The sequence below is a fragment of the Mauremys mutica genome, chromosome 9, assembly GCF_020497125.1.
Source record: "Mauremys mutica isolate MM-2020 ecotype Southern chromosome 9, ASM2049712v1, whole genome shotgun sequence".
NCBI lineage: Eukaryota > Metazoa > Chordata > Testudines > Geoemydidae > Mauremys > Mauremys mutica.
In genome coordinates, this window is record NC_059080.1 from 34761067 (window position 1) to 34788374 (window position 27308).

General features: G+C 40.8%; 1 long non-coding RNA gene across 1 annotated transcript in view; it reads right to left on the reverse strand.

Moving 5' to 3' along the window:
- Positions 1-27308, reverse strand: part of LOC123377950 — a 111802-nt gene that overhangs the window by 33998 nt on the left and 50496 nt on the right. Inside the window, exon 2 of the long non-coding RNA XR_006582395.1 lies at positions 19432-19519. This is a non-coding gene — a long non-coding RNA (uncharacterized LOC123377950). The remainder of the gene's footprint in view (positions 1-19431; positions 19520-27308) is intronic.

The window sequence follows — 27308 nt, forward strand, 5'->3', positions numbered from 1 at the left end:
AATACAGAATCTCTATGAGCCCAAGCTGGACACTCATAGGGTATAACCTTATCAATCTCTGGAGAGAATCCCCTCTCCCCCTTTTCTCAGTAAAAGCAATATCAGCAAACAGGAATAAAGCATTTCCTTTAGCAAACACACAATTGCAAATATAGAAATCAAATCATAAGACTAATTCGCCTTTCTAATTAATACTCACTATTAATTAGTAGAAACTACTCCAGGAGAACTTGGAGACATGACTGTCTTCTGTTAAAACCAAAACCAGTTCTCACACAGACAAAGGCTTCCCTCCACAGAGATTTGAAAAAATCTTATCTCTGATTGGTCCTCTGGTCAGGTGGTCACCAGGTACTACATGTTAATCCTTTACAGGTAAAACAGACCTTAACCCTTAACTATCTGTTTATGACACGCCCCCCAAATCGCCAACAGTGGGAACTACTGGTGGTGATTTCCTCCTAGCACTGTAACATAAACAGGTAAACAAAACACATGCACTATTACATATACTACTAAGTATGTAAACAACAAGATATTTGACACTGAAGAACACTTTGTATGCATTTGAGCGGACATACTTGGCATTGTCCTTGCCCATCCCCTCCCAGTGGAAGGAATGTTTTTAACCTGTTTTTGCTTTGTTGACCCCAGAATGCCCACTGGGATGTCAGGGCCCAAGCTTAAGAGCTTGTCCCAGTACTTAGTTGGAACTACCAACTGTCTTTGAGGATGATGGCCTTCCTGGTGTCCACCAGAAAGAATGTCCTTATATAAAAGTCCTTGTTTTACAACAAACTGGAATTGGGTAGAAGAGCTGAGAGGCGGTGGGTTGCTTCGTGCCGCCGCCCAAGCTTTCTTAAGGCTGTCATCGGCTTCCTGCTCTGTCTGGAACTGTTCCCTTGAGGCGGGAGACACCAGTTCCTCTGGGAGCGATGTAGGTGATGAGGTTGTTTTTATGGACTGTGGACCGCTGTCTGCTGGTGCACAGGGTGATATTTTAGGCTCTGGCTGAGCCTCTTGGGTAGAGTTGTCTGCTGCTTCTGCCAGTTTAGGCCCGTTGGCGCCCCCTGGCGGTGGAGTTGCAAGCGCTGGCGTCAGTGCTGGCGCTGGTCTTGCCGCTGGTTGCTTTTCCAGTTCCGGTCCTGGGACTGGATGTACTATGGCTGCTGTAGTTGTTGGCATGGGATCCGGTTCCACCACCTCTGTCTGGGTCTCTGGTAACACAGACGGGGTCTTGGTGGATGGCTCAGGAACAGGGATGGGAGTGCCTGCTTGTTTGGCCTGGCCGCGGGTGACCACTCCCCCCCTCTTGGCCAGCTGCACATGGTTGGCCAAGTCTTCCCCCAGTAGCATGGGGATGGAATAATTGTAATAGACAGCAAAAGTCCTTTTTCCTGACCAGTCCTTGTACTGGTCTTCAGGGATGCTGTACCCATGGCAGGTCCTTTTAACCTTTTTGAAGAAGGCCTTAGTGTCCTCACCTGCCATGTAGGTGGGAAATTTCTTGGGATGGGGAACAGTGCCTTCTGGTGCTGGCCACACCCCTCTGCAGTCAGTGAATTTTATGTGTGGCTTGCTGGTGTTGCTTTTTGGTGCTGGCCACACCCCTCTGCAGTAAGTGAACTGGTTTCTCCAATTCCTAACCCTTTCTATTCCCGAGAGACTGAATAGAAAAGAAACAAAACCTTTTCATTTGCAAATGTGTAGTTGCTGTTTGCTGATATACTGAGAAGACCAAAAAAACTGGTTTGTCCTGTTTCTAGCACTTGCTAAGTACCTCACAGTGGGGGTCCTTTCTAACAAGCCTCCTAGAAAAACTTGCACCTCTTTCCTAGCTGTTTTTAAGCAGACAGAAAGAAAAAAAAAGGAGAAAAAAGAAAAGAAGAAGGAAAAAAATCCTTTTCTAACACAGCCTGTTAGAAAACCTTATGCCTCAGCTAAACCCAGCTGAAAATCTGTTTCCAAAAAACAATCTTAGTAATAAGCCCAGCGGACCGGCTGGTGCTACTTAGTACCTGCAGAAAGTGTAGTAAATCCTCTCAGAGATTTGTATTCCCTGGCTCCAGAGGATTTGAAAAGACACAGGAAAAAAAATCTGGCTGGAGGGTTTCTGTCTCCCCCCCCAAACCTGTTTTCCCTGTTGGATGGGAATGTACTTTGTCGAGCACTTCCCCCCACCTTAGGAATCCTGAGTGATACCTGATATCACAAAGGAAGGACACACCTCTAGGGAAGAGTTTTTCCTCAGCATAGCCAGCAGAGGAAAAAACTCCTCCTTTTCCTGAAAACTGCTTGAAACTTGCCTTTTCCTCAAGCTGCCTGTCCAAGCAACAAGAACGAAAATATGCTTCCAACAAAGCCTGCTGGAACTTAATTCCCTCCAGCCAACCTGGCTGAAACTGTAAACTGCCTGTGCTCTGAGTTGCTGTACTCAGCAGCCCAGCTGAAAGGCTGCTGCTAACAATACCCCTGAGAAAAATCTGGTCTATTCCTCAGGGATTTGTGTTGTCCTGTCTTCTGATCCTTTCAAAAGACACAGGGAGAAAAAAAAACCTGGCTGGAGGGTTTCTGTCTCCAACCCCCAAACCTGCTTTTCCTGTTGGATGGGAATGTACTTTGGCGAGCACTTCCCCCCACCTCAGGAATCCTGAGTGGTACCTCGTATTACAATGGACGCAAGTACTGTAACAGAAAGCCCTGCAAAAAACTGAAAATACTTGTAACCCTGAAACTGCCTCAGAGTGCCTCTGGTAGAAAAGCCTTGCCTTTCTCTCTGGGTCCGAAACACCGCTGCCACCATGTCAGGAGTCTACCCTCACTTGAAACTGGGCGGTTTCAAAGTGAGGACCCGCATGTCTTCCCCCCACCCCAAAATCCTAGGGTAGGTCTCCCCTTCGGCTGCCACCACCCGGTCAATTCCGTGGGCCGGGACACCCCTGTTTCCCCCCTTGGGAACACAGATCAATTCACAGAGGAGGAACCTTCCCCCTCCCCCCTCTCTCCAGCTTGCTCTGAAGACAGAGATGCCTGGATTCAAATGCCTTGAATCTCTACACACAGGGAAGCAGCCCACTTCCCCCTCCCCTTCCCCTGAATTTCCCCAAGGGAAGGAATTAACCAAGTTCAAAGAAAAGAAAAGAATTTATTAAAGAATAAAAAGAAAAATACAGAATCTCTATGAGCCCAAGCTGGACACTCATAGGGTATAACCTTATCAATCTCTGGAGAGAATCCCCTCTCCCCCTTTTCTCAGTAAAAGCAATATCAGCAAACAGGAATAAAGCATTTCCTTTAGCAAACACACAATTGCAAATATAGAAATCAAATCATAAGACTAATTCGCCTTTCTAATTAATACTCACTATTAATTAGTAGAAACTACTCCAGAAGAACTTGGAGACATGACTGTCTTCTGTTAAAACCAAAACCAGTTCTCACACAGACAAAGGCTTCCCTCCACAGAGATTTGAAAAAATCTTATCTCTGATTGGTCCTCTGGTCAGGTGGTCACCAGGTACTACATGTTAATCCTTTACAGGTAAAACAGACCTTAACCCTTAACTATCTGTTTATGACACAAGTATTTATGATGAATTTATACCATACTGTTAACATTCTGCCTTTCTTATGAAAGATGAACTCAGATGTGGTGTCTCTCTCCCCTCCCCCATCAAGCCCTTTCTCTCTTTGTCTAAGAGTACTAAAGGGACTCTGTGCCAGACATTAACCAGTGAGAGGAGTTGCTGAGAAACACAAGACATGTTCGTCAGCAGACTCTCTCTTCTAGCCTAGAGTGAAGATCTAGAACAGGGAAAAAAACAAACAAAAAAACCCAGCCCTGATCCTGAAAATACTTATGTGTGTGTTTAAAGAGTGTGCATGGCCAGTTGAAACTCAAGTATTTGTGGGAGGAGGGCCCTAATATTCCTCATAGACAGTGCAAACATCAGAGAAATCTCTGAGCAGTTTGCCATAGTGACCCATAAGGTAGTTTCCCAAATTTTCTTCTAAAGCCACTAGTCACTTACGTTGGTAAAACACAGTGGTGAGTCAGGTCTACTTAGCTGCTATCAAAGAAACTTTGAGTAGTACTACTGATGGGCTCAGTTCTGTTATTTGGCATTAGTGGCCTTTGAATCAGGCACTTAGAGTAGCCAGAGTTTTCCTTGGAACTCTCCCACCAGAGTTCAGTACTGCTTTGCCTGAGGTTGGTGGTTGTTTTTTTTTTCCAAACTGTCCTTCCCCTAGCATCAAACTCTTGGGACTTTGCCTGTAGTGCCCTTTTCAGCACCCTCTGACATCTTTCTGAAGAAGTAGGCTCTTGCTGTTGTGTCATTGAGAGCCTACACAAGGGCTCTACTGGGAAGGTTTGTTGCCCTGGAACCACTCTTGCAAATGAAATTATATTTACTTGACTTCACTGGCATTGCAGATACACTGTAAGGCACTCACTCACACACATGTACGTAAATCCCACAGGAGTTTGCATTCACAAGTTAGGAAACGTAAGTGCATTTTACACTAGATGAATAGTTCAGGCCGCTGTGTACATTCCTACAACCGGCATTCCTGTTGATGTGCAATAAGATTATTGAATCTAATGTATACTCCTAGTCATGGTTCCACAGAAAACATACCCTTCCTACAAACAGGGCAGGTGACTTATTAACCCCACAGTGTTATGAATACTACATTATAATAACCTTTATTATAACTTATAATAAGTCCCCTTTAAAGAATGCTTGCTCTACATATATTATAGAAACATACATCTTAACTGTTTAAAGACAACTGCTGTCTGGCTGTATGCAGAACTGATCAAAAATGTACATACTGTAAAATACAGCAAAATCTCTAAGCTGTCAAATGTTTTCTGGGGGAAAAATAAAAAATAAATAGAAAAATAAGAGAAAGCTCAGTATTAGATGAGGCAGCAGCTTTTCAGTGTCACAATGAGAAGCAATAAGGTGTCAACCTGCTCTGTTGGTTGACAACTGAAGCTGTGGTATGAGTGAGGTATCAAAGGAATAGAGAGGCTCACCACAAGCTATTTAAATGCACTTTGTGAGAGAGAGTGACTGAATTGCATGTTCTTTATAAATAAATTTTAAAAAAATCTAGCCTAAAATTTCCCAACTTGGAGGCCAAAATTTAGACATCTGAAATTTCAGAGGTGCTGAATGCTCACTGCTAACTTTAGCCTCTATTTTAAGTGTCTAAAAAAAGGCTTTCAGTGCCCAAGTACCCCAGTTTGGCCTAGGCTTTTCACAAACTTTAGAAGAGCCATTAAAACAAACCCACTGTCTGACAAACTGATTCTAAATAGCTTCTTCTGTCACAACTTGGCACAGGGGTTAGAGTTAGTCTGAAAATGGAGAGAAGGAGGTGAAGTCATATTATCTGAAAAAAATTGTTTTCTCGGCAATTTGCACAACCGTTTTAACATTCAGGAAAACTCAGTTAAGCAAGGAATTAGAAGAAAAAGCCTTGTGTGGTATAACCATTCTTAACATGTATAAATTCATACAGGCTTTGAAATGTTTTTTTTAATTTTCAGAGTCAGTCATCCAGAGAGGGTGCAGTTTTGTGCCTTAACTTTTGAAAAGGTAGCTAAACAGTTATGTGTAATGCTATATATTTGTCACAGTTCTGGTCTCAGATGGCAAGGCTAGAACTTTGAATTACTTCCCAAACAGTTTAGACAACTCAATCTACAGTTACAACAGGTGAAGCTCAAAAGGTTTTGAATTTGGATTTGGTTAGTATGGATGTAGAAAAATTTGGTTACTTAGCCATTTTTTATCTGACGCAAGCAAACTTTTTGAATCTGCAAATTTTAGGTAACTGTTTCGTGACAAAATTTCCTGTGAAGTTTGAAGTTTCTGGCACTACTTGTTTCCCACTGGAATGAACACAAAGGGTTTTTTCCATGTAGCTTCAGTATTTTTTGTTTCAATCCCAGCTGAGATCTGGAAATCTAATTGCTTCTGGAAATGGTTCATAATAGGTTAAATCAACATTTTAAAAAGCTTTAAATGCGTCAGGAGGTAGAAATAGCAGTGAGAAAGAGGAAGTCACTTTTCCCCCCTTCAACCATTTCACCCATCCCTATACTCACAAACATTATCACAGTTTGTTCACAGTCCTTACTGGTGTGAATAGGCTACAGTTACTGTAATAAAAAAAACTTTGCTATTTACTGCACACCAGATGAAAGTAATCTCATTTTCATACTGCTGAAATATCCAAAGGTTTTCATAGACCTATTTTGTTGCAGAGAGGTGGGGAGCAAACACAAGCAATTTTCTACGGCTCTTGCATTACGCATGCCTCTGTGGATGCTGAAGATATTGGCCATGCAGAGATAATACATTTAGAACTCGTGGGGCCAGTTCCACAATGGATAGTGAAATTCCACTTTTAAAAGTAATGTACTGCAGTTCTGTAACAGAACTTTGGGAATGTTTAAAAATGTTTCATTTCTAAACAAAATTTAAGAAGATGTTTGTCATTCTGTTTCTCTGACAGTTAGCCAAGTCATCATTTATACAGAAGTATGCATGAAGAGACCTGCAACTAACATTAAGACTGTATGTAAAATTAGCAGATCACTAATTCTTAATTAACAAGGAGTCTATCAAAAAATGAGCGATTTTTTTTATTTTCTCCTTGTATGTATCTCTCTCAAAACATAAACCCAAATCATTAGAAAAAAATCTTACTTTGAGAACCTGTAGCATTTGAGATTATATATTTCTATTTACATATTTAAATATTTTCCTAGTCTGATATAATCAAATACCTTTGCCAACCTGCTCAAAAACAAAAAAGTCCAAACACAATGGAGAGTCAAAAAACCACCCTCCTTCTAAGATTAGGCTTTACTAAGAATCTAGCTACAAGTAAAAGTTGCATTCATCTCTTCTCCTAACAACTTTCCAGTTCTCTTCCTGAAAAGCAATGTCAATACCCTTTATACTTGATGGGGTACAGATCCAGCCCCTCCTGGCTCATTAGAACCCACTTAAACTAATAGGATATTTGGGGTCGGGAAGGAATTTTCCTCCAGGGTAGATTGGCTGTGGCCCTGGAGGTTTTTCGCCTTCCTCCGAAGCATGGGGCAGGGGTCGCTTGCTAAAGGAGTGGGGGGATCGGCTTATGTGGCCTGCATCTTGCAGGAGGTCAGACTAGATGATCATATTGGTCCCTTCTGATCTTGAATTCTATGATTCTATGATTCTATGATACCAGGGTAAGAATTGCACACAAACACTGTCAACTTGCCACTTCTGGTTTGCAGGTAACTGTACAATCGAGTTCATCCTAATTAAAAGACTTAGTGCTCGAGGAGATACAGGGTGTATCCAATATTTTACTCAAATGCTCACTCTTGTATAAGTTATTTACTTGTGCTTTGAAAGGAGGTGGACACTGCCTCCTTTTCCTTAATGTGATATGAGACACCCAAGATGAAAATGAATGGTGGATATTATAGAACCAGTGCCACAAAAAGGTGCCTAAGTCCAAAATTTATGTATCACTGAGATCCTTAAAAACCCTACTCAGCTGCTGCCTAATCCTGTAGGTGTCTAAAAAACCTTGGCATCTAAATTTTCACCTTAAAAGAGCCCAAGGCACCTAAGTTGCTGCTGCTGGGCTTGCACACAACCCTTTGGTCTCAGCATCCATCTCACGCCTAAATCCCAGGGCGATCCTCAAACCAGGTGCAACTAGGATTGGTTCTTCTATTTGGCCTATGGGCCCAATTTGGTATAGATTCTCTGAGCATGCCTAACTCCACACAAAGCAGGGTGAGGGAGGAACTATGGGATATTTTGATGTGGGAATCTCTCTTGTTAAAACTATTAAATTGTGTCTAAATCATTAGATATACATTGAGTCAGAGAGAGAAGGAGAACGACACTGTAGTCCAGTGATTAGGGCACTTACCTGAGAGGTGGGAAATCCTGGTTTTATTTTTTTTTCCCCCTCAGGCAGAGGGGGACATTCAACTGGTATCTCCCGGAGCCCAGGTACATGCCCTAACCACTGGACTCTCTCTGCCCCAGTGCATTTTAAAATTATTTGATTACAAGAAGAGCTATTGTAAACAACTTCTGATGGAATATGTGGTTCTGTCAAACAGAAAAGTTAAAACATTTCCATTTTTTACTTTGTAATTCATTTGTTTTGATTTTATTGTATATTATAACAGAAAATAAGTCAAAATCACAACATTTCCATTTTCTCCAAATGAAACACTTTGATCCACCTGAAAATGTCTGAATTTTCCTTCACTGATAATTTTAAAATTTTCAGTTTATATTCTGCAGTATTTTTTAAACTGAGAACTCTTCTTCAGAGCTCTACATACAATGGCTAATTCAAAAATTATTTTACCTTCCAGGTTACTTTGTTATAGTCTTGTGACTTCCCACCACAAGGTATTTCCACAGATGTGCCTTGGTGGGAGGGTATTATTGAAGGACTCTAAAGAGATGAAACCAGGGTCGCCCAGAGGGGGGGGCAAGAGGGGCAATTTGCCCCAGGCCCCGGGCTCCACAGGGGCCCCTGCGAGAGTTTTTCGGTGCCCCTGGAGCGGGGTCCTTTACTCGCTCCGGGGGGCCCGGAAAACTCTTGTGGGGCCGGGCCCAGGAGCTTCTTCCACTCCCGGTCTTCGCCGGCAGGGGGTCCTTCCGCTCCGGGGTGGAAGGACCCCCCACTGGCGAATTACCGCCGAAGCGGGACCTGCCGCCAAAGTTCAGCTCGGTCTTCGGCAGTAATTCGGTGGCAGGGGGCCCTTCCATTCCAGGACCCGCCGCCGAAGTGCCCCGAAGACCCGCGGCGGGAGCCCCCCGCCGCCGAATTACCACCGAAGACCGGGCTGCACTTCGGCGGCGGGGGGGCCCAAGCCGCGGGTCTTCGGGGCACAGGGCCGTAGCAACAAAGAACATGGCCCCCTCCGAACATATGTCCGGTGCCCCTTACAATGCAGAAACTGGAATGCGGTATTTATTTTATACAATATACAGGGTTCATATTATGTATACATAGGGCTACAGTGTACATGTATTCCGTATTTACGCAAAGCGCTTCTTTCGAGCCTTGTTTTCCGCAAATTGGTTAATCAATGCATCATAGTCCAGAGATCTGGCAATCTTGTTTTCGATTGAGATAACTGCAAGCGCAGAAAGCCTGTCATCTGTCATGGTTGAGCGCAGGATATTCTTGATCAGTTTCATTCTGCTGAAGCTCCTTTCAGCACCGGCGACAGTAACTGGTGTGGTCAGAAGAATTCTGATGCAAATGCAAAGATTCGGATATATCTCCTGAAGGCTGTTCTTGTATATGTACGTTAAAAAATTGTTTGCTGTGACAAGTCCTCTCTCTCTCTCGATGACATAAATAAAACGATTCAATTCCATTATGAGTTCGTTGGCATCAATGTCTCCCATTTTTCTTTCAAAATTTTTGCTGTGATTCTCCAGTTCATTTTCTCTGTGACACTGCTTCAGGCTGTTAGCGTTGTACAGAAATCCAAACAACTTGTACCACTCCACGAGTTGGTCAAATCGCGATGAAACAGAAGATATGGCCTGATCAGTGAGAAAGTATATCGTACCACGTGTACACAGTCAGAACAAAAGGCCACGTAGTAACATGGTCTAAAAGCGCACCGGCTTCTGTTGCTGTATTGCCATCTTTCTTTTCGAGCGCATATTCTCGCAAAGATGACAAAGCATTGCACAATTCTTCAAGGTGATAACGCAATGGTTTCACAGCATCAATTCTCGACTCCCAACAAGTGTCTGATAACCCTTTAACAGATATTGGCATATGTTCTTGAAGTATATCCCAACGTGAAGGTGACGAAGAAAAGATAACGTATATTCTGTTAATCAGACCGAAAAAGTCAACGGCATATTTCGATGACTTTGCTGCGTCTGAGATCACAAGATTCCAAGTGTGAGCTCCACATGGTACATAAAAGGCACGGTTATTTATTTCTAGCATGCGGGCTTGAACTCCTTTATTCTTTCCTCTCATATTTGCGCCGTTATCATAAGCTTGGCCTCTCATGTCAGCAATGTCTATTCCTAAATTGTTTGCCTTTTCAAGAAATGCTTCCAATAAGCCCTCGCCAGTTGTATCATGAACATTAAGAAAACCAACAAACGCTTCATGAATATTGACACCATCTTCACCGTTGCATTCAACAAAGCGTAACACCACAGACATCTGTTCTTCATGTGACACGTTGGGAGTACAGTCCAAAATAACTGAATAATATTTTGCTTTTTTAAGCTGCGCTATGTTGGCCTCTTGAATGTTACTGGCAACAAGTTGAATCAGCTCATTTTGGATCTGTGGACTGAGGTACTGAACATGTGTCTCTGCCTTCTTAATCCTCTGTAAAAGTTCGCTGAGGACAGTATCATACTTTGCAAGCAATTCAAACAGTCCCAAAAAGTTGCCATTCGAAGGATCGCCGAGCTTTTCATTACTTCCTCGAAATGCCAAGTTTCTTTCGGACAAGAAAATAACGACATCAACCATGCGTTTGACAACATTTCTCCAGAAATCTCTTTCTTTCAGAAAAGCCTGCAATTCGAGTTGGTCAATAGATGTACGGTTTACCATGCCTGACTGAAGGTTAAACCATTTCACCATACAGTCTTGATGACCTTTGCCTGTTTCATGCTGCTGAAGTCTTTTTGACAGTGCTTTCCAAGCAGATGTTCCACGACGTAGTGGTATGTCGCCAGTGCCAAATAATTTACAACAAAAACAAAAAATGGCATCTTTCTGAACTGAGTACATTAACCATGAACGTCTTATTTTCTCGCCATTTGCCATGGTTCGATAGAAATGAGTACTTGTGAACCTCCGTCTTTCCTCGTTAAATGGCAATTCGTAACTTTCATTCTGCTGCGGTGGGCCACATGCAACAATGTCACACACTTGCCTGTTCGATATTATAGACGGCCAATCTCCTGGATCATCAGTCAGTGGTTCAGATTCAGATACTTCTTTCCCGGCAGCAGCTGGAATATCTGTCACAGTTTGCTTGGTAGAACAACTGGCTTCACCTTCGACCTCACTTGAAGCACTTCTGGATACTTCTGGATACGATTCATCGCTGCTGTCCGTTTCATGTGCCTGTACCTGTACGTTGGATTGCAGCGCAAAATATGTTGACAACTTTGGAATTTTCTCAAGTTCCTTCTCGACATCTTTTGCTGCCTTTCGTTTACTAGCTCCGCTCTTATACGTTCTCTTAGACATCACAAAGCATGCTTCTGCATTGGAAACGATAAAAAATTAAACAACTAAATTAATAACATTTATCCGCCGACCGCCATTATGAACGCAAATACACATTCTTTGAATGGGTCCAACTAAAATTCGAAACTGACCGACAGACAACTGATGTAGCCAATATCATTATGATGTATCATAATGACTTCACGGTTTTGTCAGTAAAACCGACATTGATTGTGCAATAGCGTCAATAAATGTCACTTACCCAGTTATACCTTACATTTTTTTTGCCACTTTTAGGGGCCCCCTTCCTTGCGGGGCCCCCTCCGGTCGGAGGGTACGGAGGGCGCTCGCTACGCCTCTGTCGGGGCACTTCGGCAGCGGGTCCAGAAACGGAAGGGCCCCCCGCCGCCCAAGACCCCAGGCCCCCGGAATCCTCTGGGCGGCCCTGGATGAAACAAAGGGAAAACAGACACCTCATGCTAGAGGCAGGATCTCTGATGCTCCATCCTGTGTAAAAAGCTCAGGGGGGAAGAAAAGAGAAGAAAAAGAAAAAGAAACCAGAAGAAGCTGAGGTCAGCAAAGGATTCACCAAATATATATTTCTAATTCCTTTTAGCTTACAAGGAGGTGTAAAATTGAGGTAAAGCCACATTGGCAGAAGCTTTGTTTTATACCACTGCAGCACATCTACATTAGAGGTTTGCCCCATTATAGGTACATTGGTAGAGCTACACTGATATACTGATCTCCAGTACAGTCAGGTCAATAGATACAACAGTACAGAAGGAAATGCTGAAAAAAAAAAAAGAAGCCTGTTTTATGTGAAGGAAACCTGATGGTTGTTACAATGCAGGACAGAAAGAGAGAGTTAACTTTGTGCATGATAAACTGGGTTTGGGAATTCATTCAATCTGGGACTGTTTATCTCATCCAGAAGTTGATATTACCAAGCCTTATGGACTACCTTATAACTTGGACATTAAGCCTGGACTATAAACACGCTGCTGCGCACAGATTTAATTTCCCCAAAGACAGAAGGTGTCTGCCTTTCCAATCATGTAGAGTCAGCAGCTGAATTTTATTTTATTCTAGTCTGTGTGTGTCAAAACAAGTGTATAAAAAGCAATTCTGAAGTTACCTGGTACTATATATATATTTGGAGTTTCAAAATCTTAGGAAACTAGAAATTGCCCCACAGGATCCGTTCAGTGGCACATATAGTCCAATATCCCATCTCTGACAATGTCCATTAACAGATTATTACTCGGCTTATCATATAATATATAAATTAGAAAATAAGGCACATAAATACTATTTCTTACTTCTAAGAAAAAACTGGGACCAATCAAATTTGTCTGGCCTGTCTACACTGAACTATCATTGACCTTGAGAGTCATCTAGTCCAGCCCCCTGCTATGAGCCAGGACCAAGTATACTTTAACAACCCCTGAGAGCAAACCTCCAGTGACACAGATCCCACAACCTCCCTTATTCCAGAGCTTAACTAACATTACAGTTAGATATTTTCCATTAATATTTAACCTAAATCTCCCTTGCTGCAGATTAAGCTGATTGAAGGTAAGACAAGAAGCAGTGGACATGAAGATCAACCAACCAATCACCATCCCCTTTGTAACACTCCTTAACATATTTGAAGACTTATCAGGTCCCTTCTCAGTCCTCTGCTCAAGCCTGAATACACAGGTTTTTTTTAATCTTTCCTCATAGGTCAGATTTTCTAAACTTTGTATCATTTTTGTTGTTCCTCTCTGGACAACCTCCAATTTGTCCACATCTTTCCTGAAGTGTGGCACCCAGAACTGAACCCAATACTTCAGCTGAGGCTGTACCAGTGCCGAATATAGCAAGCCAGTTACCTCATGTGTCTTATATACAATAATTCTGCTAATAAACCCCAGAATATTAGTCTTTTTTCACAGCTGCTTCACACTGTTGACTCATCCAATTTGTGATACACTATAACTCCCAGATCCTTTTCTGCAGTACTACTGCCTACCCAGTTATTTCCCATTTTGTAGTTATGCTTTTGACTTTTCCTTCCTAAGTGTGCTACTTTGCACTTGTCTTTATTGACTTTCCGTCTTGCTGATTTCAGATCAATTCTCCAATTTGTCAAGGTCATTTTGACCCCAGGTTGGTGTCTTCTGCAAATTTTACAAGCACACTCTCAATGTCATTAAAGAAAATATTGACTAGGACTGACCCCACTACATATGTCCTCCCAGTTTGAGTGTGAATGATTGATAACTACTCTGAGTATGGTCTTTCAACCAGATTTGTGCCCACCATATAGTAATTTCATGTATACTACATTTCCCTAGGGCTGGTCCACACTAAGAAGCAGGGTCGAACTAGGGTACGCAAATTCAGCTACGTGAATAGCGTAGCTGAATTCGAAGTACCCTAGTTCGAACTACTCACCCGTCCAGACGCCGCGGAATCGAAGTCCGCGGCTCCAAGGTCGACTCCGCCACCGCCTTTTGCAGTGGTGGAGTACCGGAGTCGACCGCGGCGCTTCCGGAGTTCGAACTATTGCGTCCAGATTAGACGCGATAGTTCGAACTCCGAGAAGTCGAACTCACCGCGTCGACCCGGCTCGTAAGTGTAGACTAGCCCCTAGTTTCCATATGAGAATGTCATGTGCGACTGTGTCAAAAGACTTACTAAAATCAAGATACATCATGTCTACTCCTTCACAACTATCCACTAGGCCAGTAACACTGTCAAAGAAGGAAAATTCAGTTGGTTTGGCATGATCTGTTTTTTGTTTTTGTTTTTTACAGGAAAAATGTTGGCTATTACTTATTACCCTATAATTCTCTAAATGCTTACAAATGGCAAATACTTTGTTACAGTATCTTTCCAGGTATCTAAGTTAGGCTGACTGGTGTAATTCCCCAGGTCCTCTTTGTTCCTCTTTTTAAAGACAGGTACTATGTTTGCCCTTCTCCAGTCATCCCAAATCTCCCCTATGTTCCATGCATTCTCAAAGATAAATTGCTAATGGTTTTAAGATTACTTCAGATAGTTCCTTAACTACCCTAGGCTCTATTTCATCAGGCCCCACTGACTTGAATACATCTAATTTATCTAAATATTCTTCAATCTCTTCTTTCCCTATTTTGACTTGCATTCCTTCCCCCTTTTTAATATTAATTGTGTGAAGTATCTGGTCACCATTAACCTTTTTAATGAAGAATGACGTAAACTAGGTATTAAATACCTCAGCCTTCTTGATGCCATCTATTATTAGCTCTCCTTCCCTGTTGAATAGTGTACCTACACTTTCCTTTGATATTTACCAAAGTCAAAGACCAAAGCAAGCCAGACCTGCTGCAATCCTGACAGGCACTTTGTGTGTTCCCTGCAAGGTTAGAGTGACTTCAGGAGTTGATAGGAGGAAATTTAAAGGTAGTGAGTTTGGCAGAGATGGAGATAATGGAGGTTAGCAGGTCCAAGGAAGATGAGGGGAGAAATTAGTCATGGAGTAGGTTTGCTTATTATATTGTGCTGGTGCAGGGAAAAACAAGTAGGAAGGGACTGCATGTTTTATTTATTTGTATCATTTTACAATAATAAAAACCAGAGTAAATATTTGGATAATAAAAGAATAGAATAATAGGCACTTGTATACCATCTTCCATGAGAAGATTTCAGAGCGCCTTAGAAACATTAATGACTACAGCCTTACAACACCTGTGACAGACAGAGCCCTATCAAAATGTTAATGATAGAATGGGAACCCTGAGGCACAAAGGAGCTCATTGACATTTATATACAATTCATGGTCCCATGCAGAAGAGTTTTAAAATGAAATGTGTACATAATCTTTTCTTTTTATAATAATCTCATACTATCTGGAGAGCATGCAGTGATCTAAAAATTTAGCATGCCTGAGGCAAACAGATTTGTAGACTTTGAAAAGGAAAGGAAAAAAAAACTAACTTGTACTTCTAACATCTGGGGAAATGGGTTCGGGGGGTGGAATTTAATGCCCCCTCCCTCAGGTATACATCAAGAAGCAACTGAAGGATCCTTAATTAATTTCTTCTTAGGCCTTAGTGAAAAAGTAAATAGACTTTCCATTAGGTTAGAAATTATATGTCACCAATTCAATGGGATATCCAAGACCTTATCATCACAATATTGGTCAAAGTATGGCAGCAGTAAATGTCACGTCTGTCAGGCTGTGGTGTTCTGAACCAATCCATGTTAGATTTACTCTGAGTAAATGTCAGTGCCATTGAGAGCTGCTAGAAAAAGCAGATTTTTCTCTACTGACAAGCACTTAACAATAAATTGTCTGGCTGGTACAATAGCAGCAAGCTAATGACTAGGCCTTGCTTCTTGGAAAGATTTGAAAGTTGTAACATAGCTGATTCTCCATGTCAAGCAGTTTTTCAGAAAGAACTTATTGTATAAAAGGAATTTGCACAACTGTCCAGTTTGGTTAATCTAAACAAAGCACTATTCATTGACATTAAAATTACCTCTCACACCACAATACTTTTCAGTTTGTTGACGCTAGCTTCAGTTATCACCTATTAATTGCTACACAACCTGAATGCAGTTCTAAGCCTTAAAAAAAAAGCAAGAAAGAAATACACACAGATGAGAATCAGAAAGCGCTGATTGGATTAGTATTTATCTGTACTATCTAGGACTCAAATATTTGCCAATTCCATATTTAAATGGGATATGCATAATTTATGTAGGCATAAGTGAACAATTTTGCATTGAACCTTTCCATATTGGAAAGAAAATGGCTTGATATCCACTGAACCTCGGCTACTCACTTAGTCAAGATCCTGAAAATGGAAGCCTGAAGTCAAAGCAGTCTTTTCACGTGCTCTCTGTTTCATTACAAGGAACATAAGACCTAATCCTGCAAAATCTTATGCACATGAAATATCCAAATGAAGCCAATGGCACTATTCTTAGGTCTAAAATTAATTGTGTGTGTGAAATATTTGCAGGACCAGCCAGGAGTCATTTTAGTGCAACACCATGCAATGAAGATTTCATTGTACAATCATGTTTGTGATTTGTTTGACAAAAAGATTTGCACAGAGACTATATGCTGACTTTTCTAGCATGGAATATAGTTCAACTGGATCTAGATCATTTGTCCATATATTCATCTATTTTCAGTTTGGCAATACTGTAGTTCAGCAATTATTTGCTAATCCATATTTGATTTTCCCTCAGTTATCAAGCAGGTAAAACGCAAAGGCTGCTTGTTCTTAAATTCAAGGGCAAACATGCATAGTATAAATATTTAAAATTGCAGTTGGTTTCATCTATTCAGCTGTGCGCATTGCATTTTGCTTACTCGTGTTGATTATTAATCCCAACATCATTAAACATAATTTAGAAAAATAAAATGATGAAAAGGCAATTATGTTCTCCTAACACTTTATCTGTACAGTGGCACAGTTAAGAGATGATGCTTATGAGAGAAATTCTTAGTCCTTCCCACTAGCCTTTATTGGATTGGTAATTTCTTTTTTAATTAGGATATAATCTATACTAATCAGCAGTCTAATATAGATTCACATGCAAAAATTCCTTTCCCTGATTGATCTTAATAATATACAAACTAATTCCAGAAAGAATATTCCTAGCAACTTGTCCATGGAAACTGGATGCTTTGGGGAAATAAGGTTCATACAGTGTAAGTGCTGCCATGTAGCCCCACATCTTTAATACTGATCAGGAAAGAATGCACAATTTGCTGTTTGGTTTCTTCTTTTCTCGGTTTTGTTTATGCATGCATACACTCACACTTTGTTGTGTTAAAGCATATAGATCTATATGTGGGGATCATAATTTCATGCTCCTTTCTTCGTATCTCATGATAGATGCTATCTTTTAAAATTTTGGAAGCCGAAGTGCTCGTTTTTTATTTTATTTTTTTTAATTCAAAGTCTCCTTGGTCCCTTTCTGTTGATGGCTGAAATGGAAAAAATAATTGGAAAAATTCTTATCAATTGAAAATGGAAGATTTTGGCATTTTCTCACTCAAATGAAAAAAAACCGAAGTATTTTTTGGGCAAATGAAGCCTTTAAAAAAATGCTTTGACCTGAAATGAAGTGTTGTGTTACATTTCTGGTGCTTTTTACCCTTCAACCATTACATCTAGCTAAATTTCTAAACAAAGTAGTTTTGAAACTAAAAGTTGAAACATTGTATTTTGACTTTTAAAAAAGTTCCTTTTTTTTTTTCAGCTGAAACTATTCACCAAATGCAGCCCAAACTCACAGATAATATTGGTTGACCTGAAACTACGTTTTTCAGCGAATCAACTATTTGGCCAAAAAAAATTGCCCAACTGCTCTTGCAACAGACATCTTCAAAAGGCATTCCTAACTGAGCTATCCTAATTGAAGCATTCTAACAAACACCACTACTTCAGCTGGCCTAGTAAAAAAGTAACCTGTAAACCCCTCTAGGTTAAATAGCCTCTCTTTTCCTCATGGAGAGCTGAAGAGTAAGCCTGGTTCCAAAGTTCCAATTTCAGTATTTCTGAACTTCACAAGGACACAACTTTTATCTGCAATGTAAGGGGAAATGGGGTTCACCCATATACACATCTATCTTCTTTAAAATAGAACTATACCATTTTCTTAATGAAAAGGGAACAAAACTGACTGCAGATTGAAGTTTTCCATATTTTGTCTTGTACCAAACATACATGCAGTTGAAAGGGTCCTAAGCCACTCTAGGGAGAAGCTGCATCTAAAACATATATTTGCTACTGATTAACAATACATTGCACCAAATCACTAGTGCTAGCATTCACTTCACTGGGATACCCCAGGGGATGAGCTTTGGTCACACTACAGTGGCATTTCCAGTTAGCTAGAGGAGTTTCAGAAATATTCTGTGTCCCAGGAGCTGGTGATCTGCAGCAAGCCCGTAAGCTTCCTGAACAGATTTCAATCACTGGAGCCATTATTCACATGCCAGATTATTCAGATATTAATTCAACCAATGAAATATTTTTTCATGGCTATGCTCCTGATGTACTACAAATGTATGCCCTTAAAATAATAAAAGTTAATGGCCTACAGATAGTAGGTGGTTTTTATTTAGGAGGGAGAGACAGCTCTGCTATCATACTAGGGACAAAACTGCTGGAAACTGATTGGGTGAGAGTTGGAAAACATTGGGTTATAGTGAAGGTAGAAAGAGTGGACCAACTCCAACAGTTCTTTTACGAAGTATCAGGTTGCAGACTGCACTTGTTTGATTACTGGTTTTAGAGTTTCTGTTGCTTCCATTCCCTGGAGGCTCAGAGGACTCTTCCCATAAAAAGAACTGTTTGTTGTCTGTGCGACTGTGTGCTTTAAGAAAAAAAGGATGTCTGAGATACTGGGGTTTAGACGGTCACAGCAAGAAACACTCCTTTTATACTGTAAGAACTTATGCTGATATTTTTTTCATGCAAGGTTTCTTGTTAGTGGGATCTGGCAGAGAGTAGTCAAACACAAGAGGAGTTTTGACTCTGAATCCAGACAGAAATTCAGTGATTTGTCAGAAGGGAGACTTGGACATGATGTAAGAAAGGAGAACTGAGAAGATAACCTTGAGCATAATTATTAGCTTGTTCAACATCAAGCAGATCTGAATTTGAAAATCAGACCATCTTGCCCTGCTGGGGAAATGCCCAATAGGTGACTGTATCCTGCCACTACTGCTGAATGGCATCTTATCAAACACATACACCAGAAGCACACTTCACATGCTTCTAACCTTCTCTTCTCTATTTCCCTGAAAAGAGTCAAAGAGATCGCTTTGGAATGGATCATTACACAATTAACTGAACTCCTGCACCCTGTTCATATAGAACACTTCTTTTTAATAGCTGGGCTGCTCTTCCATCTTGTGTGTAATTGGTTTTTTTCTGACGGATGAGTTACAGAAATGGCCACTTCATATATATTGCCTCCCTTAAATGTTTTATGAACATGGACACTGAGCATGGTGAATTAGTACTTAAAATGTTGACCTCAATGTGAGCCCAAGTATTCTGTTCTTATCCTCAGAATAAATTGTTTCTTAACTACAGGAACGTGGACACACTGGTTGTATCTGAGAAGGCAGGGTAGTCTATTAGGACAGTGCAGTTGATCTCTTACCATACAGTATAGAAGCTGGTGTTTGAATCATTTAGCTCTTCTTGTAGTTTCATGTACCTGAGCATGGATGGCTGAAGTGAATTCATACCTTGTGGGGAAAAAAATATTCCTTACTGTTTATATAAATAATTTCCTTAACTTGTGGATTTTTTCGTATACTATATTATCAAAGACACTATTCCTGTAGCTCACAAATCTCTTCTATATCAACTTGTTCATGAAATGAGCAAAAAGCATGGAGATTGAGGAGTAGTCATCTTATTCTCAGACAATAGGGGTTTTTTAGGATGTGGAAATTTAGAGTACTTCCTTCTATAAGCAGCTGTTACTTAAATATGAACACGAACAGATAATGCTTATCCATATGCTTGCATCCCCTTATGTTTAATGCTCAAGTTCTACTGCTATTGGAATTTTTCACTGTTGATTTAACAGCTGCTTGCTATAATGAATTTCTAATAGTTCCCACAAAGTCTTCTTTCTTTGCACTGCACATTCAGTGAGGATGAATACAAATTCAAAGGACATCCTACTCCAATTACTATGTGAAAAAGCATTTCAGAGAATGTGCCTGCTGATTGCCTGAAAGAGTTGGATGGGCTAAACTGGGCTCATTATGGGGGCATCATATATTTCTCCTCTATTCTAAAAATGGTTATATTTACATTGCACCATTTATCAATCCCAAAGTGTTCTACAAATATCAGGCAAACTCTGAAGCCAGCCATAAGTGAAATGGCACCCACTCCCAACAGTGAAGTAACATTGTGAAGCTGTGGTGTGGGCAAAATCCAAGAGCACAGAGGCATGCGTGTTTATAACCAAAAGAAGAGCTTTATTAGTGATAACGCAGAAGAAGAATTCAGCTTACAGGATGCAATAACAAAATGGGATACCATTGAGTCAGAGACAAAGCCAAATGGGTATGAAAATAGTTGTGGATTTAGAATTATTTATCTAAAGATGTACTTGTTAGATGTGCTATGTATATTTAAGGTCTTTATTAATTCTAGAGATATTTTAGATATACATCCAACTAAAGGGGCCATACCGTGGAAGGGCACAAGATACACTTACATAATGTGATACTAAGTTGTTATTTAAACAATAGATTAGGCTCTAAAGAAATTAAAACCAGATCCTCTCTCTCATCCCTCTGTCATGCCTCTTCAGTGCTAAAATTATCAGACTCTGTCTCATCAAGACATACCATGTGCCATGCTTTAGTATTTGCAGAGCTGTTCACACAGCTTCCCTCAATTGGCCATCATTCATGTTTGCTCATTTGTCAGATTCATGTACTTTAACTTGCTGTGGATTTATAGGAGTTTTATATTATTAAGATGTCTTTGAAATTACTGGAAACAGTACCTTAAAAATAGTTACACTGAAACCAATTTAAAGTGACATGTTCTTTTTGACCAATATGAGGTATGATTTCCCAGAAAGCAGCATTACTGTCAGGATGCCTGGCTTTACTTTTGGAAGTAAACTTCTGCACAATACCAATACTATTGTACAAAGAACCTTATGTGCCCTCTTTAAAGAATTTGTTGTGGCACAGAAACTCTGAGTATTTATCATTCCTCCTAGCCGGGGGCAGAGTGAGAAGCAGGCAACCTTCACTTTCACAGAACAGTATTTATTTATTTATTGTTCTTTCCCAGTTCAAGACAGCATATGCTAACAGTTTCTGTTGCAGTGATATCTGTAAGCTTCCTTTGTTCTTGTCTCTCTGTTCCAATATTGTCATCTGCAAACCTCTAACATCATGCATCAGTCCCCAAAAGCATGAGACTGACACAAAACTCCAGGGATTTTAAAAATAATAAGTTTTGGGTCCTTTTTATTTGTTTTTGGATCCTTTAGTGTTCATTTTCAAACTTTCATCCAAAACTATGTAAGCCAGACACTTAGCTTTCATTACCAATAAATAAATAAATAAAAATTAATATTTTCGTGTATTCACATTACTCTAGCAGCCTGGACTTTAAGACAGATGCAAAATATCACGTGACTTATGAAAAAAATCACGAGTTAGCAAAACTGTTTTTTCGGTTGCACATATAATTGCAGAATAAAGGAAACATCTGTCTTCAATCTTGACCTATTAGTACAACAAACTACAAAAAGAAAATGCTGATTGTTGTGCTACATCTTTCCTCCCCTTGTTCCCAATCCCTGTAAATTTCCCCCAACATCTCCACTGACAGCTTAGCAAGCCCAAGAAGCAAAATGCATTTCTCCTTAATATCCTGTATATACTTATACATATTTGTTGTTACAAATATGGAAATTTTTATCAATAACACCTTTCACGTGTAATTCTCAAATTTAACTTATCTGTACAACATTTTTGTACAGAATACATAAGGTCACTTAACTCAGCATTGTGATGCAGCCACCTCTGTTGTAGAAAACTGCAGATTTTAATAGCACACTCAACACTATATAATCGCTTAGGCCACAAGTAGTAAATTGTAACTTATTGAAACTGAGGAGGAACATAGGTAGGCATATTTGGTTTGAAATTTCACCAGGAAAATTAGGTTCATTTCCCTACATACACAAGACGGGTCATGATATATATATATATAATAATAAATAAGTCCTTTTTTTGGTTCACTGGCAGTTTCAAACAAACTCAGAACAACCAACCTACACCAAAAATCAAATCTAAAAAATTCTGGCAAATTGAAAAAAAAATCAATTTTAAGTTTGAATAAAACTTTACTGGACCTGAAACATTTTGTTTCTGAGTATTTTAAAAGGGATAGATTCACAAAATGTCAGTAAGAGGAGGTACCCCCTTATATACCTTTTAATTCAGTTATTGGGAAACTCACCTGGAATGGTTGAGACCCAGGTTCTACTTCCCAACTCCATTTGAATCCAGGTACGCACATACCTAGATATGCCCTGATCACAGGCTGTAAAGTATTCTGGAAAAGGCCTCTATCACTGTCTTCTGTTGAAGCTATTCCACTTTATATAAAACATCTCAATAGTCATTGGGCAAAGTAGTATAAGAATGACTCTGTAGACTAGTGATTAGGGTGCTCCCCAAGGCTGGTGGTGATCCAAGTTTAAGTCTCTGGTCTGGTGAATAGTTCTGCTTTAAGCTATACCAGCAAAAACAGCACAAGTATACCAGCAAATCTTTTCTAGTGAAGACTGACCTTATTCCTCAATCACCAGTAGCAACTTAATTATCTATTTCTCTTTATGTAACTTAATTCAGAAGAAAGTTAGTTGTTTTTTTCTTGGCAGGATTTGCCATCATACATGCGCATATTGAAAAAAGCTGTCAATATATGTGCATAGAACAACTAACTGTTTTGCTTTTTTATACTACATAGGTCTGATTAATAAAAAGGTGCCAGGAATGAAGTCATCATAAATGTAATGGTTTGTTTTGAGAAAGAATAGCATTTACATTAACAAAATTGACATTAACCTTGCCACTGTAACCATGAGATACAATTTTTAAAAGTGTACAAGTGAAAACCTAATTCCTCTGGCAATAAATAAATCCAGATTAGATTGACCAGATATCCCGATTTTATAGGGACAGTCCCAATATATGGGGCTTTTTCTTACATAGGTGCCTATTCCCCCCCCCCAAACCTCTGTCCCAATTTTTCACACTTGCTATCTGGTCACCCTAGTCCAGATGCACAAGCATGTTGAACTCACTTAAGAGTCACTCAGTGGCCCTGAGTCAAGTCCAGTTATCTGTTGGTATGCGCTGCAGGTTATACAACACAAGCCAAGCCCAAACACAGGACAGAGGGGGCCCTTCAGTTTGCCCAGTAAATCTGATGCATTTGTCTAGTGACAAACTAGAATTATTAGCAGGTAGGATGAGAATGGCTCTTAAAAAAGAAAAAAAACCTTAATATATTCAAGTGAACCATTCCAATATCCCTACTGCTGTACTACAGTGCCAGCATAAAGTATGTGGATTTGACTTAGTATGTTTTGAGGTTTAATCAATCACCTCTTTTCCTGACGAGACTCTTGCACTCCATGCATATCCTGGAGTAGAGAAAAGGCTATCAACCTCTTCAAGCAGATTGACCTCAAAGCAACCCCTTTGAATGTCAGCAAGGCTAACTTCTCTGTAATCATTTCCCTGTAGAAATGATTTGTGTGTCTATTCTTCCTAAATGCTTCTTGATCCAGACAGTTTATTTAAAATAGATGTAGGGCAGAACTTAAAAGTCAAGTGAAGTGGACTTGTTAATACTCTGCACTGCCAGGCAGGTTACCCACATTGGATTGCTGCTGCTGGTACTTCTTCCTGGGGTTGTCAAAAATCCCCTTGTCAATTGAGAACAGAGTACGTCCAGTTCTAAAAAGAGTTTGAATCACTCCACTGGGAAGATGGTGGGAGCAATGTGTGGCCTTGAACACTGGTGGGCACAGACTATAAATAGCAAAATGGGAATGGTCGGAAAAGGCAGATACTCAGGGCTACTTAAGTGATAGGCAGACCCGACAAACTACAAAGAGATAGCAGGAGTCATGGAGAAAGCCTCAATGCTTCTGCATGAGAATATTCTCCACAATTGGCTCTTTCCTCCCTACGATATTTCAATAATGACCTGTTCCTATAACACACATTTTGAATTTCATTACCTTTCAAGGTACTGCAGCACTTCTCTTTTCATATAGTGTGTCCTCCCCCACCTTCAAATGAAAGTGGAAAAACAAGCTTTTGTCAATCTTGTTTCCTATTCATCCATCTCTCTCTAAAATTAACTGGATCATTCAGCATTTGTGGCTTCATAGATTGTTGTTATCGCTATCATCTGGAGACATTCAACTCATTAAAAATAAATCAAATCAATATTATGCAAGTTGCTCTTCAAATACATGCTACATTGATTTTTGACTAACTATATTGTTCAGGTGATGTCATAAGATGTCTGGGGTCAGAAAGTCTATCAAAATTCAAAACTAGTTAGAGAGGGTGATAAATACTGAACTGAGGACTAGGTTTTGGATTTTAAAAATTGTTTTAGGTTGCTCCTGATTGTAAAATTAAATAGAGATTTCCATGACACAGATAAAAGAACATATGAAGCCTTGAGCACTTTAAACATGATTTTCTTTGTCTTCCTTTACAAACTACTGTAACAAGTAGATAAGACAGTAACTGATTAGAAACATTGATTGGGCAGTGTATAAAAAAAATCAATTAAGGCAATTTGGAAGCCTGATTTGCCTTAAGAATTTTAAATAGTTTTATTTTCAGAGGAAACAAAGGAGCATAACTTGTATGTCTCGAACATGACAGGTCTACGTAAAAACACTGCACTATGCCCTGAAGAAAAGTTATTTAAAAAACATACCAAAAAAACAACCACCACCAACCAGACATCTCAATTTTGGAAATCCACAAGTACAAAGTCATTCTTAAATGCATAATTGTATTCATTGTATTATTGCTTTGAACCTCTACATAACTATATATAAATATATACACAAATGTGGATATATACTATGCACATATATAGATTTTAAAATACTTTAAAAATAAAACAAAGCACTATTATAGTTGGGGAGGCAATATGGACGCCACTCAGAGAGAGAGTAACATTATTTATGACTTCTAAAGCGGGAGAGTCACTCAGACTGTGAGCTAGTTAATGGCCAATTGCTCTCACCAAGTTTCAGAATATGATACATGAACGTGACAATTGTATACTATTTGTCAGGGAATGTTATGATGATGGATCAAAGATCAACTCTACTATTGCCTACAAACGCTGACCGACAGTATTACCAAGCAGATGTCATGATTAGTAATGGGGGACTTCAACACCAAATTTAGGGATGACAACAATGGAGTGGATAAAGTAGTGTGCAAGCAGAGTTTTGGTTCTCAAAATCAGAACAGTGGAAAACTGATAGAAGTGTGCTGATAACAGAGCTCATAATTTGTGGAAGACTTTTCCCTCACAAAGATATCCATAAATTAGCTTGAAATTCCCCTGATGGCATTACCAGGAACCAGACTGACCATCTCTGTATTGGAAGGGGAGAGGGATAGCTCAGTGGTTTAAGCATTGGCCTGCTAAACCCAGGGTTGTGAGTTTAATCCTTGAGGGGGTGATTTTGGGGTTTAGTTGGAGATTGGTCCTGCTTTGGAGTTGGAGGGTTGGAGAAGGGGTAGGGGTTTCCAGGGGCAGTCAAGGGACAGGGAGCAGGGGGGGTTGGACAGGGCAGAGGTTCAGGGGGGCAGTCAGGGGACAGGCAGCAGTTGGATAGGCATGGGAGTCTCAGGTGTTCATCGGGGACAGGTGGGGGTGAGGTCCTGAGGGGAAGTCGGGGGATCTCAGGAGGGAGCAGTTGGGGACAAGGAGAAGGGAGGCTTAGATAGGGGCTGGGGTCCCAAGGGGCAGTTAGGGGCAGGGGTCTCGGGAGTGGGCAATCGGGGAACAAGGACCAGCTGTGTTAGGGGGTGGGAGTCCTGGGGGGTAGTTAGGGCAGGGGTCCGTGGAGGGGGCAATCAGCAGCCGCGGGCCAGGATTCAAAGGGCTCTGGGCTGCCCTCCGCTGCAGGCAGCGCAGAGCCCTTTGATTCCCCGCCGCCGCTGGAATTTAAAGGGCTCTGCGCTCCCCGCAGCTGCGGGCAGCCCAGAGCCCTCTGACTGCTAGCCATGGCTGGGATTTAAAGGGCTCTGGGCTCCCCGCCACTGCGGGCAACCCAGAGCCCTCTGATTGCCCGCCGCCACTGCGGGCAGCGCAGAGCCCTTTGATTCTCCGCCGCGGCTGTGATTTAAAGGGCTCTGGGCTCCCCGTGGCTGCGGGCAGCGCAGAGCCCTCTGACTCCCGGCTGCGGCTGGGATTTAAAGGGCTCTGGGCTCCCCGCGGCTGCGGGCAGCGCAGAGCCCTTTGATTCCCAACCGCGGATGGGATTTAAAGGGCTCTGGGCTTCCCGCGGCTGTGGGCAGCCCAGAGCCCTCTGACTCCCGGCTGCAGCTGGAATTCAAAGGGATCTGGGCTGCCCGCAGAGCAGCTGTGTGGGGGGGATTCAGTGTTGTGCAGGCCTGCTCTAGAGAGAGAAGGGCTATGTGGAGGGTCACAGTGAGCCTCTGAGGCTTGCGTAATCCACCTGGAAGTGCAGGACCCACTGAGACAAGCTCCAAGCTTTGTCACAGAGGCTAACGCACAAGACATTACTACAGCAATTTCAGGACTTGCATCCATTGTTAGAATGCCACATTGCTACATCATCTTTTCAGTGGGACAATATCAAACACCACAACTAAACTAGCTGGTTTTCAGACAACAAACTTAAGTCTGGATATATGAGGAGTGTGTGACAGAGAGAGAAAACAACCCGAAGCTAACCAACTCCTCAATAACATTTCTAGAAAAGAAAAGAAAAAACAGCAAAAAAGTCTATATTAAAAACAAAGGACAGAGCGGTAAAAAGCAGTATGGCAAGAAACAAGTACATGGATAACATTGCAAAAGAAGCTGAAGCAGCTGCTGACAGAGTGATAATGTTTTTACAATCAGATCAACATGGTCCTAACAGGCAAGTTTACACTAGCTAGAGTGCCTGTCAAGGATAAGGAAGGACTTCAAAAATAAAAAAGAACTGGAAGGGATAGGTGGAGCATTTTCAAGAAGTGGTGTTGCTTTGATTAGCTCAAGAAATTATTGAGTTTGACCAAGAAATTAAACATCCAAAATTAGACATGACATCTCACATCACAAAGAAATCAAACACAATATAAAAAAGTTAAAACCTGAGAAAGCTGCAGGAGAAGACCAAATCACTGGGGAAAAGCTTAAAGTGTGGATTATGAAACCTTTGCTAAAAATCACCGATCCAAAGCATGGGACCAGAAAAAGCCTATG